This window comes from Lactuca sativa, chromosome 1, assembly GCF_002870075.4.
Source record: "Lactuca sativa cultivar Salinas chromosome 1, Lsat_Salinas_v11, whole genome shotgun sequence".
Taxonomy (NCBI): domain Eukaryota; kingdom Viridiplantae; phylum Streptophyta; class Magnoliopsida; order Asterales; family Asteraceae; genus Lactuca; species Lactuca sativa.
In genome coordinates this window covers 115,902,259-115,915,899 of record NC_056623.2, presented here as the reverse complement: position 1 = coordinate 115,915,899, position 13,641 = coordinate 115,902,259, and positions in this window count along the sequence as shown.

The following is a 13,641-nucleotide window of genomic DNA, read 5'->3' as shown; positions in this document are numbered from 1 at the left end:
TTACTTCAAAAAATTTTGGTAACTAGGCCAGTCATGATGCATAGCCTACCATCTTTAAAACCAACAGATAGAATGAGAGAACGATTCAATCATTAGAATTTGTGTGGAGAACATATGTGATAGACTTTGGAAGAAAAACAATGCCCAATTATCAACTACTTGAGTCCTTGACCATGCTAGCACTTGAAGTTGCTCCATTCAAAGCCCACTTTGGTCGCAAGTACAGATCCTTTCTGCACTGGATTAAAGTAGGCAACATGCAACTAGCTAGAGGTCCAATTTCCAGACAGCAACTTCGCTGGTCCGGAATTCATCCGAGAAACTACCGAGAAGAGAGTACAAATCCAGGAGCGATGTAAAGCTCCCAGGGTCAGGCAGAAAAGCTAAAGCCTTCGATAAGAGAAAACCCTTGGAAATTCCAGGTTTGTGACCTCGTCAGGTGAAGGTCTCATCCGGAAGGGAAGAATACGGTTCAGAAAGCGTGGAATGCTAAATCCAAGGTACGTAAGATGATTAGAGATTCAAACTAGAGTTGATCTAGTAACTTATAGACCCCGTTTACCTCGGAAATCCAATAGCATACACCCTACTTTCCACGTCTCTAACTTGAAAGCTAGTCTTCCGACGAGACTTTTGTTATTCCACTTGCTTTGATCAAGGTAAGCGAGAACCCCAACTTTGTGGAAGAATCCATAGAAACCCTAGATAGCATAGTTTTTAGGACTAATCGGATCCATATCCTCATATTTTCCTTTAGTTTATCTATAATTGCTTAAACTCTAATTTCGGGATGAAATTCCCTTTAACAGGGGGATGATGTAACAACCCGAAATTTCTATCTTGTAAAGCCATTCAATTCAATCAAATTCAGACATGTATTTGTTACCTTTAGTCATGCTAAGGGTTATTCTGTGAGTTTTTAAGCCTCGTACACTTAGGATTTGATGCTAGGATGTGTGAGTAACGAATCTATGACTTTCTAATTGAGCCAAGGACATTCATCAAAGGGGTTCACGGCCCAAACTAGAGTTTATGGCTGTAAACTCTTGGTGGCCATGAATCCCTCAACATAAGTATAGATTTCCTTCATTAGTTCCTCATTTCGCACTTCTTTCATCAAGAACACTCAAACTCTCCCAAGTATCATCAAGGGAATCATTCATCCATTTAACTAGTTAATCTTCTTGATCATATGAATCCTATGAATCACATCCTTGAATTCATCACTTTTCCTTCAAAATCTTCAAATCTTCATCTTTTCACCAAGAACACCAAGAACACACACTTGTTCTTGGAGCCATAAACACCTTCAAGACTTCCATTTAGTAAGTATCCTTTCCATATTCTTATTATCCATTAGGAGCTCTTGAATCCTAATGAAACAAACACCTTTTAAGCATCATATAAGCAATATCTTCAAGATTTCACGGCCGTAAAACCTTCATATAGCCATGAACCCTTCTAGTGATCTTCTTAGGGTCGTAAACCCTCCTTAGTTCATGCCTTGGCCATAAACACTTAAACATATTTGGCCGTAAACTCTTCCTTTGGCCGTAAACACACTTGGTGTAGCCGTGAACTCCCTTAAATCAATCATGTGTGATTGATACACTCCATTGTGATTGATTCCTAATACCTAAGGTTGTTTTCAATACGTGATTAGTTGTTATACACTAATTGTATGTCTATATATGTGATTATATGTGTAATAGGATCAATTTGTGCTTCGGGATTCCTTTTGTGATCTCAAGCATCCTATATCTATCTTCCATATGAGTCACTCACTACAGGTGAGTTCATACCCCTAACTTATTTATTAAATGATTTTAAATGCATTTACTGGGAGGGGGGAACAAGTAAAAAACCATATAGTTGTATAATCAATCACATGTGATCTATAACTATCAAAACAAGAGATTTCTTATACTTCAAACCATGTTATCAAACAAACTATTTCAAATCATTTTATAAACTGACATCAATTCATCAATAACCATTCAAATGTTTAAAACTCTTTTATATAATAAAACTCTTTATCGTTTTACAAAACTCTTTTAAACTTATATTGTTAAAATCATGTCTACTTAGATATAGTTATATAAATAAGGTTGAAAGAGCTTAGGACTGATAATTCACTTTATTTCATGTTCCTTGTTTGGTTGTGGACATAGGGTATCAGTTGTTTGTCCGAGTGTCGTTTAAATCTTAATTATGTATTATGTATATTTATTTAGATATAAAAATATTTAAAATCAGTTCAATATCCTTGGGTAGCAAAGGTGTACAAACATGAACAATCATTCAATTACAGAGCTTACTGGTAAACTATAATAGGTATAGTTTATGAGAATAATACTTACTATTTCTAGAACAATGAAACTTACAAGAGTCAGTTCATACATGAGTAACTTCAAACATACAATAACAAGAACAGAAACGAACATACGATAACATGAACATAAAGAAACGTACAATAACAAGAACAGAAAGGAACATACGATAACATGAACAGAAAGGAACATGCAATAATAAGAAACAAAAAGGAACATACATCCTTTTACAAGAACAAGATAACATTAATCTGAAACTACTTCGCTGTTGGAATAGTGTCTAAGGCTGTAACTATATTTGGCAAGTATTTGACCCGGTTGAGCATGGTCCTTTTGGGTTGCCTTCACCATAGCAACTTGACAGGATGATTTATAATGAGAGAATAAATATTATTAATATATTGTGAGAATAATATAAGGAATAATAATATTTTTATTTGATTAATATAAGTCATAAATTAATTAGGAATTAATTTGGTGACTTAAAGAGGTTAATTGAATAAAGGGGCATAAACTGTCAAATGTGTGATAGTTGTATTTTGGGCTATGAATCTTTATGGATGTGAGGGTGGACGATTTTAGGGTTTGGAGAAACCTAGAAATCGTCCAAGGCCTAGTCTATAGGGATCATTGGATTTCTTAGGGCCTAAGTTATTCAATTAGGGTTTAAGGTGTAACCCTAGTAGCTCATAGTATATATAGACCCATTGGGTGGAGGAAATCGGCACTCATGCAAGACAAGAAACCCTAGGGCTGATTTTCTCACTCCTCTCTCTCTCTATTATCATCCTCTTGCTAGTTGGTGTTTGTAATCCATTAGAGGAGTGACAATTGTGACTCTAAGCTCCAAAGACAGGAAGATTCAAGCAAGCAACTCAAGGTATTCCTTTAGATCTGATTTCATATGTTATGATTTGAATGTTTATACTATATCTATCAATAAAAGTCTTGGATACATTGCATGTTCAATTAGAGAAACCTAGATCCAAGCATTAGGGTTTGCATGTGCACATAGGAAAGTTCTTATGGCTCAAACCCATATGTGGTATCAGAGCCTTGATTGGTTTCTATTGAATTTATCCATTGGTTGATTGCTTGTTGATTGCAAAATTCAATTTTTGTCCATCTGCCTGATGAACTCGGCGAGTTCCATAGTGGACTCGGCAAGTAAGCCTCAACTCGGCGAGTCCATTGTGGTACTCGACGAGTTCGAGCGTTAGATGGAGCTAGTTTCGGGATTTCTTGCTGTTTTTCTTATGGAAACTTGCCTTAATCTTTATGGGTCAATAAAATTCGAACTTTAACATATATGTGAGTATATTCTTGACCTAACAAAAGATATTTACCAATTAATTGAATAATAATTTCCTTATGTGATAATAATTGATTATTTGAATTGAATTTGTAAATTGTTTTGAAAGTAATAATGAACTAGATCAAATTGAGATAATCTAATTGTTGATTTACATTATTTGCTATTTGATCCTCATGTTTTGAAAAGTTTAAAACTTGTCCTCAAGTTTTGAAATTTAAGTTTTGTGATTAAAAGTTTAATTTGGATAATTTAAATTTCAAACCCTAGAATTTTACAAAGTTTAAAATTCAACCCTATACTAATATAATATTACAGGACTAATATATATATATATATATATATATATATATATATATATATATATATATATATATATATATATATATGTGTGTGTGTGTGTGTGTGTGTGTGTAATTAAAATGCTAGTCTTACCGTTAGTAGGCCTCATTCACGAAGCCGGTCTATAAGGTGGGTATAAGGTTGCTGCCTATAAAATGGCGCTTAATGGGTGTACACTCACACCCACCGCTTGCTTGACCGGTGGAGGCTCGTTAGCCGAATGGGTAGGATAGGGAAACCCTATCTCCTCATTAAAAGTATAATGTTAAAATACAAAGTAACTACATGTTTTTCAAATTCCCAATCCTAGTTACTTTAGGAAAAGTGAATTGATGCAAACCCATGAAATTACACTTTGCACCCTTGCTAAGAAGTTAGTGGAGCGTGTGTGGTTTACCGGCACACTAATTGGTTCTAAGCAAAGGTGGCAAAGGGTGATTCATTGTTTATCATAGTTCGGTGGAGCGTGTGTGGTTTACCGGCACATCGAATAGGTGATTGTAACAATGAAGGCACCGTGTAGATTTGCATGGTTATTCACACCCACTTTGTGATCCTCGGCATCCCAGTCACAAACGAGAGGGGCATATCGAGATTTAAACATACCATTGAAAAGTTCAATGAATCTCATCAAAATCTAGGAATTCTAAATGCATTTAAAACTTAAGGTTATGTTTTCATGGTGGAGAATTAGTGAATCGTCATTCACATACCTTCAAATTGTTTGCATGTTGGATTACGGCATCCTTTTTCTAAGGTGTAAATAATGTTGTTGGATCCTAGCCCTAATTTTTCATATTGGGTGATAATTAGGGATTCAATTCTAATCAAACTTTGTCCTTTTCTATTTGTAGATGTCGAACGCAAACAACGTTGTTGCTAGCTCATTCACGTTAATGAGCCTTTGCTAAAAAGTGACTTTCGATGGAACGAACTTTAGCGAATGGATAAGATACATTCGCACGATTGCTCGCTACGAGGACAAGGAGTATGTCCTTGACGAGAAGCTTGAAAAAGTCAATCCAGAAATCGCTACTCCGGCTGAAATGACTGTCTTTGAGACTCATGAATGTGATGCAACAAAGGTTCATTGCATCATGATAGCCACAATGAACGCCGAATTCTAAAAGTCCTTTGAGGACATGTATCCATACGACATGCATGAAGACTTATTGGAGAGATACTATCAAAACGTGAGACAGGAACGTTACGAGATCTTTACTAACATGATCACTACTAAAATGGGAAATGGAGAATCTCTAACCGTACACTTGCAAAAGATGCAAAGGTATGTCGATCGTCTTCGCAAGTTGAATGTCAACTTTGGGGAAGACTTGGCTATCGACATGGTCCTTCACTCCTTGCCTCCGTGTTACAACCAATTTAGGATGACCTACCACGTGAACAAGGAAGAGGTCACCCTAAGAAAGCTCCAAGGGCTCCTAAGGGTTGCTGAGAGCAACCTTAAGGACAAGTCTGTTGCACAAACTCCCAATCCACCCGCTGCTCCCATTTTGGCTATAGGGCAGGGAAGGGGCAAAAGGAGGAAGGCTCTGTCAAAGAGCCACAGCAAGGGAAAGTCCCGAGATGGTTCCTCTTCTAGTGGGACCAAGGTTAGTCCTGCCAAACCCAACCCTAAACCGAAGGAGGCAAAGTGCCACCATTGCCACAAAATAGGGCATTGGAAGAGAAGCTGCCCAGAATATCTGTAAGCCATCAAGGATTGAAAGATCAAGCCGTCTTTCGCAGGTATTTACACAATTAAATCTAATGATTCATCTCATGCTATTTCTTGGGTTCTTCATATCGGGTGTGGTTACCACATTTGTTCTGAATTGCAGAGACTAAGGAGAATTAGAGATTTGGAGCCTGGAAGAATAAATCTAATCGAGGGAAACAGAAGATCGTCGCCTGTTACCAAGATTGGAGTGTATTCTTTAGTGCTTAGTAATGGATTAAGTTTAGATTTGAATAATTGTTTCTACTCGCCAGATACGGCAAGAAACATCATTTCATTTCATGGTTTGTTTAGACAAGGATTTAGATATTCGTTTAATAATAAGAATGGTTCAATTTATGCTTATCTAAATGGTGTTTTATATTTTGAAGCAATGCCTTGTAATGGAATTTATGAGACTGTTATGATTGTAGATAACCTAGGAAATGATGTTTTATGCGTGGATTCTTCCAATAGTATGGATAAATCATGTTTGTGGCATTGTCGTCTTGGACATGTCAACAAGAAGCGCGTAGCCCAACTCCAAAAGGATGGAGTGTTAGAGTCATTCGACCTTAGGGAAGATGACACGTGTGAGTCTTGTTTGCTTGGAAAGATGACCAAGTCACCCTTCACTGGTACTTGTGAGAGGGGTGAGGGTTTATTGGATCTCATACATACCGATGTATGTGGACCCTTTAGATCCACCACAAAGGATGCGAACCACTTCTATGTGACTTTCACCGATGATTATAGTAGATATGGGTATATTTACTTAATCAAGCACAAGTCAGAAACGTTTGAAAAGTTCAAAGAATTCAAACATGAAGTGGAGAATCAATTGGGCAGGAAAATCAAGATGCTTCGATCCGATCGAGGAGGAGAGTACCTAAGTCTTGAATTCCACGACTATCTTAAAGAATGCGGAATAGTTTCGCAATTAACACCTCCTAGGACACCGCAGTTGAATGGTGTGGCAGAAAAGCGTAATCGAACCTTGTTAGACATGGTTCGTTCTATGATGAGTCATGCTTCACTACCTATCTCATTCTGGGGGTATGCCTTAGAGACTGCCGCCCAGATCATTAACCGAGTCCCTACTAAGAAGGTTGCCAAAACACCTCACGAGATGTGGATAGGGAAAGCTCCCTCGTTGGAACATATCAAGGTTTGGGGTTGCGAGGCTTTCGTAAGACGAGATACTCACGACAAGCTCGAATCTCGTAGTGAGCGATGTATTTTCATCGCCTACCCGCAGAAATCCTTTGGATATCTCTTCTATAGACCGAATGACAATGTTGTCTTCGTTGTGAGGAGAGGGCTTTTCCGAGAGCGGGAACTCATAAGCCAAGGAGACAGTGGGAGGCAGTTTGAACTTGAAGAGATTCAAGAATCAAGTGATGAAGGAACTGTTGGGTTTTGAGCAATCTAACACTTCCTAAGTGTGCATGCAACCCTAATAAACCTTGGATCTATGTTTGTCTAAATACATGCAAAATAATAATTTTCCAAGGTTTATAACCTATCTAACATGGCATGGGGAACATTTCAACATAAAATAATTAGAAGAGATTACATACCTTTGTTGTGTTGGGTTCTTAGGAGTTTGAGGGCCAAGCACCAATAGTGTGAATGCCTCAAATGGAATCACAAACACCACAAACTCTTGGAAAACTTTGAGAGAGTATATACACCTTGTATAAATCGGCCACACACATGCACACACACACTAGAACACTAGCTTTTCCTTTTAGGCTATCTTAGGCTCTCTTTCATGCTCCATAAGCATGCTTATATAGTATGCATGGTTAGGGTGAAACCCTAATAACCCATGTCTTTTCCTTTTCCAAGGATCCATGGGTTGAAAGCTCCATGGATCATCCATGGACTTCCACATAAGCCTAGCCCATTAACAAATGAGTATTAGCCCACACTATATAAAACAAATAGCCCATAATTTAATTAGTATTCCTTTTAATCTCTAAATTAATCCATAATTAATTTAAGACTAAAACTAATTAAATAACGTAACTTCATATTAATATATTATAACTCATAATATATTAATAAACATATGTGTATAACTCTCATAAAATTATCCATAATAGTTTGGATGAGATGCAACCCAAATGGACCATGCCGGTCGGGTCAAGTATATACCAAATAAGTTATGGACTTAGACACCTTATCCAACAGACTCCCACTTGGATAAGTCTAATAACTATATTTGCCTATTACTTCAGGAACCAACCAACAATCGTAGCTCTCGAAAACTCCCTCGAACAATGAAGACTCTGTCGAACTATGAAGCGCCATTTTAGATAAGTGATCACATAATCCTCTGTTCTCATGATATCAGCCGGACAAACACATGGAACTATGTCTTGCTTATTGTCTAGCAGTTGTTTCTCGATTATCCGATTTGTTTGACGAAGAACTTCACTGAACACATCGGTTTAGTTCTGACCAGGCCTGGTATATGGGTCAACACAAAATCATCGAGGGGCCCGGATATCGCTTCTATTTCTAGAAGGAACAGATAAACTTCGACTGATATGCTTGTTCTACTACTTATTGAATTGTACACAAAGGCACGTTTTATAACATCAAGTTACTGATGCGTTTACGTGCAATCAATGCACAACCAACTCATAGGTAACAACTCATATCTCTAGGTTTAAAGATTTATATGATGTTATCGTCTCACGATCACTCGAGATAAATTCCATGAAGTGATACAAGTGAGCGTGGGTTTATACCAATACTCATAACTTATGAGTACTCATGAATGTTGCAGCAACCATTGCCATGCCTAAACACCTTTAAGGCATCTACAAACCCAATTCATGACAATCTTGATTCATACCTACTTCCGACGTATGATCGATTGTGGAGGTTTGAACAAATTAATTATTCTGGAAGTCAAAACATGCAAAACTGAAACAATAGTAAATAATTGACAATGATAGTAACACTTTACTCATAAATAAATCACAAATTTTATTCATCATCAAACGTCGATTACATTTTACAAGTTTCAGGAAAACTATCTAATCTGTAAAACTAATATCGTCCCTCAGCCCGATGCGTCTCGCATGCTGAAAATGCTTAACCCTCGTCAGTCCCTTCGTAAGGGGATCTGCAGGATTCTCATCCGACGATATCCTCCTTGTCACAAGGAGTCCTTCTTCAATCTTGTGTCTTATGAAGTGATATTTTCTGTCAATGTGTCGAGATCTGCCATGATCTCTTGGTTCCTTGGCTAAGGTAACCGCACTATTGTTGTCACAGAAAATCTCTATAGGTTCCTTAATAGCTGGTACAACTCCAAGGTCTCCGATGAAGTTCTTTAGCCATATTGCCTCCTTCGCTGCTTCACTCGCTGCTATATACTCTGATTCACAAGTCGAATCAGCCACCGTCTCCTGCTTGGAACTCTTCCAAGAAATTGCCCCTCCATTTAAGGTAAAGATCCAGCCCGACTGAGAGCGGAAATTATCCCTATCAGTCTGAAAACCAGCATCACTATACCCTAATATTCTCAAGTCATCACTGCCACCAAGGGTAAGGACCCAATCCTTAGTCCTCCGCAGGTACTTGAGAATGTTCTTTACCGCGGTCCAATGAGCCTTGCCAGGGTTCCCCTGATACCTGCTGACCATGCTCAAAGCAAATGCCACATCAGGACGGGTACAAGTCATAGCATACATGATCGAGCCAACTGCGGAAGCATATGGTAATTGGCTCATCTCAGCTATCTCAGCCTCTGTACTCGGACTCTGAGTTTTACTCAGTTTGGTATTGCTTTGGATCGGTAAATCTCCTTTCTTGGAATTCTCCATGTTGAACCTTTTCAACACTTTATCCAAGTAGATACTCTGACTAAGTCCAATTAGTCTTCTACTCCTTTCTCTTAATATCCTTATCCCTAGGATATAGGTAGCCTCCCCTAGGTCCTTCATAGCAAAGCACTTCCCAAGCCAGGACTTAACCTCCTGCAAGGTTGGGATGTCATTTCCTATGAGTAGTATGTCATCCACATACAGTACCAAGAAGCTAACTATACTCCCACTAGCTCTGACATACACACAAGACTCATCTTCGCTTCTCAAGAAGCCAAACTCTTTTACCTTCTCATCAAAACAAAGATTCCAGCTACGAGATGCTTGTTTTAATCCATAAATGGATTTCTTAAGCTTGCATACTCTATTAGGGTACTCTGCATTGACAAAACCTTCTGGCTGATTCATGTACACATCCTCAGCCAACTTTCCATTAAGGAAAGCGGTTTTGACATCCATTTGCCATATTTCATAATCATGAAATGCTGCAATGGCTAACATAACCCTAATAGACTTAATCTTGGCCACCGGCGAGAAGGTTTCATCATAATCAATACCTTGAGTTTGAGTAAAACCCTTCGCAACCAGTCGAGCCTTATAAGTATGCACTTTTCCTTCCATGTCGGTCTTCTTTTTGAAGATCCATTTGCACCCGACTGTTTTACGGCCTGGTACATTGTCAACCAAGTTCCAAACTTGATTGTCATACATGGACTGTATCTCGCTGTCCATAGCCTCCTTCCATTTAGCAGACTCCGGGCCTGCCATGGCTTCCTTAACACTGCTAGGTTCATCCAAATTTACTAGTGTACTATCACTAATAAACGTATCACCTTCCGTAGTAATATGAAAACCATAATAAAACGAAGGTGTGTTCCTAACCCGTGTGGAACGTCTCGGAGGTACAGACTCGTCAGCTGGATCAACAGGAGTTTCTTCCTCAGGTTGATTGCTAGTGTCTGAGGTTCCTTCACCAATTGATTCTTGAATTTCTTCAAGATCAATCTGCCTCCCACTGTCTCCTTGGCTTATAAATTCTTTCTCGCGAAAGATCCCTCTTCGTGCTACAAAGACCACATTCTCACTGGGTCTGTAGAAAAGGTAACCGAAGGATTTCTGTGGGTAGCCGATGAAAATACACCTTTCACTTCGGGGTTCAAGCTTATCATGAGTTTCACGCCTCACGAATGCTTCGCAACCCCAAATTTTGATGTGGTCCAAATTGGGAACCTTCCCAGTCCACATCTCATGAGGTGTTTTGGTAACCTTCTTTGTAGGGACTAGATTAAGGATATGGGCGGCAGTCTCTAAGGCATACCCCCAAAAAGAGATTGGTAACGAAACTCGACTCATCATAGAGCGAACCATGTCCAACAAAGTACGATTACGCCTCTCAGCTACACCATTCAGCTGTGGTGTCCTGGGAGGAGTCAATTGTGAGACAATCCCACACTCTTTAAGATAGTCAAGGAACTCGGTACTAAGATACTCACCACCTCGATCGGATCGAAGCATCTTAATGTTCCTGCCCAATTGATTTTCTACTTCCTGTTTGAATTCCTTAAACCTTTCAAAGGTTTCGGACTTGTGTTTGATCAAGTAGACATACCCATATCTACTATAATCATCAATAAAAGTCACATAATACCGATTAGCGTCCCTTGTGGCGGTTTTGAATGGCCCACATACATCAGTATGTATTAGGTCCAACAAACCTTCACCCCTCTCACAAGTTCCAGTGAAGGGTGATTTTGTCATTTTTCCAAGTAGACAAGATTCACAACTATCATCTGATTTGAGGTCAAATGATTCCAAGACTCCACTCTTTTGGAGTTGGTCTATGCGTTTCTTGTTTACATGTCCAAGACGACAATGCCACAATGATGCTTTATCTAGGCTAGTAGAAGAATCAATATACAACACATTATTTCCTAAGTTGTCTACAATCGACACAGTTTCATACACGCCATCACAAGGTAATGCTTTAAAATAAAACACATTATTAAAGAAAGCATTAATACCACCACATTCATTATCAAACGAAAAGGTAAAACCTTGTTTGTACAAAGCATGAAACGAAATAATATTCCTCGCCATTTCAGACGAGTATACACATTTATTCAAATCTAATTTTAACCCATTATTAAGCAACAAAGTATAAACTCCAATCTTGGAAACAGGTGAAGCCTTCCTATTCCCCATGATTAAGTTTATCTTCCCGTGCTCCACATCCTCACTTCTTCTTAGGCCCTGCAAATCAGAACATATGTGAATACCACATCCTGTATCAAGCACCCAAGAGTTAGAATATGTTGAGTAATTAGACAATATAGTGTAAATACCTACATAGGTGGGTTTCACTTTCCCATCCTTTAGATCCTGCAAGTACTTAGGGCAGTTTCGCTTCCAGTGTGCCTTTTCATGGCAATAAAAGCATTCAGCATCCTTTGGAATGGCAGAAGGAGTGACAGAACCGTTCTTAGTCTTGGATGAGGAGCCTTCAAGAGACTTTCCCTTGGTACCCTTCGAAGGGTGCTTCCTCTTTTTCCCTTTGCCTTGCCCAATAGCTAAAACAGGGGTAGAAGTTGGAGTAGGAGTAGTAGAGGTAACAACCGCTTTACCCTTAAGACCGGTTTCAGCGGTCTTCAAGAGTCCTTGAAGCTTGCTGAGGGTAACTTCCTCCTTGTTCATATGATATGTCATTCGAAAATGATCATAACAAGAAGGCAAGGAGTGCAAAACGATGTCAATTGCTAACTCCTCGGGGATGTTAACATTCAGCTTCAGCAAACGGTCCACATACCTTTGCATCTTTTGCATGTGGCCCGTGACGGATTCACCGTCCTTCATGCGGGTAGTTATAATGGAGGAGATTATTTCATACCGCTCCTGACGAGCACTCTGATGGTACCTTTCCATCAAGTCTTGGTGCATCTCAAAAGGGTAGAAATCTTCATATGACTTTTGGAGCTCGGCTGTCATCGTGGCCATCATGATACATGCCACCTTAGTAGCATCTCTCTCATGAGTCCTGAATTCAGCGATCTCCTCAGGAGTAGCAGTAGACTCATCAAGTTCTTTTAACTCCTTATCGAGAACATATTCCTTGTCCTCGTAACGAGTAACCATCCTGATGTTCCTAATCCAATCCATGAAGTTGGAACCATCAAAGATGACCCTCCCACAAAGATTCATGAGAGAGAAAGAACCAGTTGGGTTAGAGCCTGAAGCATTAGTGTTGGAAGACATCTGAAAGAAGAAAGTAAGTTTAGATTAGATATTTAGGATCCTTAATAAGACACCCAAATGCAATATTAAGGCTAGGATCCAATCACAATATATTACACTTAGAAGAGGGATGCCGTAATCTAAGTAATAATATATTTGAAAGGTAGGCGAATGACGATTCACCAATTTCCACCATGAAAACGAAATGATTAATTAGGTTTAATTGGATTTGAAATTCCTAGATTCTTTTGAGATTCATTGAACTTTTCAATGGCATGTTTCAATCTCGATTGTGCCCTTCAAGTTTTGTGACTGGGATGCCGAGGATCACAAAACAAGGTGTGAATAACCATGCTAACTCACTTGGTACTCCTAATATTATCACCTAATCAATGTGCCGGTTAACCACACACGCTCCATTGATCTATGACAGCATTAAGTTACCCTTCGTGATCCTTACTAGTCTAATTAGTGTGCCGGTTAACCACACACGCTCCACTAACGACTTGGTAAGGTACAAAGTGTGAATTCCATGGATTAGCACCATGTTCACATTTTCCTAAAATAACTAAGATTGGGAATTAAAAGAGTTTAGTTATTTTATAATATTCATTATACTTTTAATGAGGATTCAAAGTCGTTGTTCTACCCGTTCGGCTAACGACCCTCCACCGATCAAGCAAGCGGTGGGTGAGAGTATACACCCATTAAGTCGCCATTTTATAGGCAACAACCTTATACCCACCTTATAGACCGGCTTCGTGAATGAGGCCCACTAACGGTAAAACGACTTATTCTTATACATATATAATAATTAACCATTAATGTTATAAATAGTATAAGGGTTGAATTTTAACTATTAAAACTCTA